Source organism: Teleopsis dalmanni, chromosome 2 (assembly GCF_002237135.1).
Source record: "Teleopsis dalmanni isolate 2A chromosome 2, ASM223713v2, whole genome shotgun sequence".
In the NCBI taxonomy this organism is placed as follows: Eukaryota; Metazoa; Arthropoda; class Insecta; order Diptera; family Diopsidae; genus Teleopsis; species Teleopsis dalmanni.
Window position 1 is genome coordinate 240,156,234 of NC_051847.1, and position 5,427 is coordinate 240,161,660.

Consider the following 5,427-nt stretch of genomic DNA (forward strand, 5'->3'; position numbering starts at 1 on the left):
TGTAAAGTGTTTTGTATAGAAAACTGTTTATAATTGTTCGTAACTGTTCGTAAAAAATGCTTGTAAAGAGCATATATTTTAAGTTGTCAAAAGCATTTTTCATGCATTCAAATAACAATTAAAAAATATGTTTGTAAAGAGCATATATTTTAGTTAAGAATATTTGTCTTGCATGCAAAAAATAAAAAATGCTTAAAAAGAGCATATTTTTATAGTTGTCAACAGCATTTGTAGTATTGACAACTAACAAGGAAAAGAGCTTTTTATTTATGTATACCAAAATCTTTACAGCAGTTTATAAAGTGCACAGAATAGATCTGTAAAATTCTAAATAAAAAGCATGATATGAATATGATAACTAGTTCATACATCACTTTAGATTGTTATATGCAAAACACTTTTCACCAAAATGTGCACTATGCACTTGAACTTTGCATTCACCACAATGTGGTGAAAAGCACTTGAAATTTGCAATTTATTAATATTTGCACAGAATAGCAAAAACTTACTGCTAAAATGTTAATTAATTGTCAATACTTGAGGAATTTATCAAGTTCACAGAATAGGGAACAGTTTTATAACCATCTACATATATATATATTTATATAAATAGTATATTATATATTATATTATATTATTATATATTATACATATTACATTATTATATATATTATATTATATATATATATAAAACATTAAAAATCGGTGCAAATCTTTTAATAAAATCTTAATAAATCAGTCTGAAGATTTTTAACTTCAAAACACAATAGTGTCATCAGCATTAAGTGAAAAAGTAATAAATTATATTAAAGTATTTTTCTTTTTCAAAAAAAAAAAAAAGTTGTGCAGAAAGTTTATTGCCTGTATACATTATGATAAAAACCGAAATTCAAAAAATGAAAAAAATTGCAAAAGAATTTTGTAAATAAGGTTACAAATACTTAACAATAGACCCCTACTGTCTCAGCCAGGTGGCAAGGTCATTTCATTTGTCACTTGCAAGATTGTGTGCTATAAACTTTTGAAATAGGAATGTATAAATGAAAACCAACAACAACAGTTGAAACACTCATTTACAAATGTGCCACCATTTCTACTTTTACATGAAAACCATTTGCACTTTGTGTCTTCAAACTAAACTTTGTGTAAACAACATTTGTAATCCCGTGTCAAGGTACTAAAATTTGTGTAGTTTTTTTATTTTATTTTTTTGTGTGACGAATACACAAATATACAAGTAAAGATACAACTAAATAAACGCACTTATAGATACGTTTATCAAAAGCAAAGTAAAGAGCAAAACTGAACTAAGACTTGAAAATTGAACTGTCATAAGAGCGAGAAAAATTATTTTACATTTATTTATTAAAAATGTCAGGTGTGAGGTAAGTTGTAGCAACGTGGCCGGGATGAATGATGCCAACTAACCAAATTTGAGGGTGGCATTTTGACACCTTTTGACACCCAGTCAGGAAATATTTGCAGGAAAAATGCTGGAAAATATTTATAAATTTAAAAAATGAGTAAAAAATCGCAATCGCTTTACTTCATTATCAGTTTTTTTTTGCTGTTTGCAATTACTTTTGGAAGATATTTCTTTTAAATTCAACAAAATTTTTTTGTTGTATTTTTATGTAATGTTCTTATTTGTAAATAATATATTTAATTTACGTCATTATAAAGAGCTGAAGTGTTTTGTTCTTTTCACTTTAAATTGCGGTTAAATCATATTAAAGAAATTCATTTTGTTTTATACCATACTTCTTTAAAATCGATTATTTTGTTTAGCACTTAGCTGTCACCTAGCTCGAAAAATACAGCAAAAAACGCTGTATGTAAAGTGGTGTCTTCCAAGAATTTTTAAGCTCAACAATAAACTGGCTTGGTTAATTCACAATTTTTGATGCTGTTAGCTAGCACCTTTGTGCCTTTTTGGTGCTACTCTTTGTAAAATTGTTTTTGTGTTTATCTTCCATTGTAGTTTAGAAATTTGTTCGTATTATTAATTAACATTTTTGTTCCATTTAAGTGCTGTTTTAGCCAATTTCACTGCTGTTACCTAGCACATTCACTTGTTTTTTAGGCATTAACTTTGTTTGCTCTTATCTGAGTTTTTGAAACTTGATTTGTATGTTTTTTTAGTGCTTTTAGGTAATATATTCATTTTTATTGTATGTATTATTGTAAAGTGAGCATGTTCAGTTATAATATTTTGTTTTATTATTATTTATTATATTACTATTTCATAAATTACTGTCTATTGCATAATAATTAGTAAAATTATATCTACAAAATTGTGTTGAAGGTATATATATACTTCTTTTCCTTTATTTGTTTATTCAAAAATTGAATTTTATAGAATCATATAAATTACAATATGTTAGAAATAATGTTTTTGAAGTTCTCTCTCTGTCTCTAGCAATATGTACCAAGTCTCCAATCGTTCTTAACCCAGTCCAGTGTCGAATGTTCTTCAAACAAGACATTTGTTTTCTTCCCATACCACGTTTGCTTTCGATTCTGTCTTCCACACTTAATGTAAGTTAAGTCTTATATATAACAGATATAAAATATACGAAATATTTTGTTGAAGTTAAACAATTATTAACTTATAAACTTTTAAATAATTTATATATTTTTTTTAAAATAAATCACAACTAACTTTTAAAAGTGAATAATTGATAAAGTATTTATATTAAACGAATTTTAATTTTCTTCATAAATTAATGACCAACTTGGGACTTAAATTTGCATAAAAAACCTTTTTTAATCGAAAACTTACAAATGACAGCTTGCTCACCTATAGAATGTTAAATGTACTTTGATAAAAAAGGGTCTAATCGGCTAATCAATTTTTAAATACTAAAAAGAGAATTTCCAAATTTGCGTGAAAAAGGTTTAAAGTCATCCTAAGTTTACAATATATGACCAGAGTTTTACTTTGACTATGCAAAATGTTTTGGGACAACTTTTCTTAACTTAATAAGCCTAGAGCATTATTATTTTTTGTAATGTATATATTTGTATAGAAATTTATAATTTAAAATTTAATAAAAAGGTAAAAATTATTAGTAAAACTCATTTAATAATATTTTGTGTATTAATATGGTTCTAATATTTGAACAAAATCCTTTTGTTTATAAGAAAAAAGAAAAAATTAACCTGTGTTGTTTCTAGGTTTTTCCAAAATTAAATTCACCGAAACAATCTAAAACTAAAAAAGATACATTGAACTCAACATCTGAACTATGTAGGGTGGCATAAATTATACGGTTGCAGGCGCTATGTAATTATGCAAATAGACTCCATAAAACCCTCATCATTATTGTCATTTAAAAAAGATGAAAAAAACAAGATATAAAAGGACATAAACTAACATTTACTTCGACTCCAAAAGCAGTCTTTTTATATAGAACAAAAAAATATAATAAATTACTTTTAATAAAGCCAACGTTCCGTATAGGAGTACAATACCATTAACTAAATCTTTGATATATAAAAAAAAAACAAAAATTATAAAATTCATTTTGCTATTTTTTAAAAGAAAATATAATTATGCTTTCACACGCCATTTAGAAATTGTTACTTGGCACTTTAGGAATTGTCCACTTGCAGGACATAAATATTAATAATTCACTTCGTACAATGAAATGCGCTAAACCTGATAATGCTCTTTGTGACGGTGCACTATTAAAATGATAAATACTTCAATGATTTTTTAAAGTCCATTGCATTAACAGTTATACTATTGTTACACAAAAAAAAGAACATTTTAAAAAGACATTCTTTTAAAAGAAGAAAAATATACTTCTTGATATGAAATGAGCACGAATAATAGCGTGTGATTATTTTAAATTTTGTGATTAAATCTCGTTTAGATTAAAGATATCGTGTAAAAATATTTTAGAATGTTTCTTTAATAAAATCCTACAAAATAGATATGTGTTTTCTTTAGTTCATACTCTCAATTATTTCATTACTTAGTGCCAACTTTCCTTAGGTAACTCATAGTAAATTGAGTCCTTAAGAAAAAGGATTATACATCATTTAACTTAAAAATCAATTTCGACATAGCTCATTAATATTCACTTTGAGAACATAGAGGTCTTTTTTTTTGATTAAATACTTTCTTCCGAAGAAGAAGTTAAAGTCTTATTAAATGATATCACTACAAATAAGCAGAAGTTTGGAACAAATGCAGGTAGATCGTGAGAGACGCCAAGGTTCATACTAGACTATAGTGCCAAATAAGAGAAAGAATAATGTTAATAATATGCCGATCTGATATACAGCAAATATGTTACTGTCAATTTAGATTTTAAGTAAAATTCAATAATTTTTTATAAGTGCTATTCAAAATTTCTTTGAATCAGTAATAAATATAATGAATATTAATATTCACTTTGGGATGAAAAATACGCTGTTATATATTTTTTTTATAGCAAGCAATATGTTGAAAGAGCAATAAACAGTTTTTGTCCTTTCCCGTCTTGAAAGTCTTAATTGAGAGTTTGGCTGAAAGCTCGTTTGTTCCTAGTCTTGGATCTCGATTTTGTCATCTTTCATCATTATTTGCTTTAGAACAGTATTTTGAAGATGTTGACGTTCCTGTGTTCTGCTGCGTTAGGGTTTTAATCTGGAATTTTTTAGTGATATCTTCTGCAAGTCAACGTAAGATTTAAGTAAACCGCTTATATATCCAATTAATTACTTAGATGTTAAAAGTTACGTTGAACTGAAGTACTAGTAAGTCCGTGTATGCATACATACATATTGCAAAATATAATTAATCCAATTATATTTAAACCTGTTAATTTGATGTTAGGTATTGCGTTTGACCGGACTACTAGTAAAAATCTGGTCTTTTGAAAGACTAAAAATATTATTGAAGTGTGATTTTTTCATTTGAAGGTATTCGCAGTTCAGTATATGTTTTATATATCATATTTTGGTATAGTTTACATGTTTGTCACATGTACCTACCTAAGTGAGAAATATCTGAAATATCCTCAATTTTTCATCTCATCCTCAATCTCAGTACACGTTTTAATATTATTTAAAATTTTCTTTTTCAATTTTACACATTTACAAATTTTGAAATGGAATGTTATGGAATGTTATGGATAAAATTCAAAAATCACAAAAAATGAAGAGCAAATGAAAAAAATTTTATATTTATTTCAACAAAAAATAAATTTAAATATTGATGCAGCATGTTTTTAGTTGTAAAAGTTCTCGTTCATATATTTAGAGAATAAATTAATATTTTTAAAAAATTTGTCTTAATTTACAATGCTTTTTACAAATATTGTACTTATAAAAATTAAAATTTATATTTAAAAATATAAATTTTTAAATATATAAAGATATTAAAAAATATTTTTACAGAACAGTAAAATATTTGTGAAATTATTTCATGCAGAACAA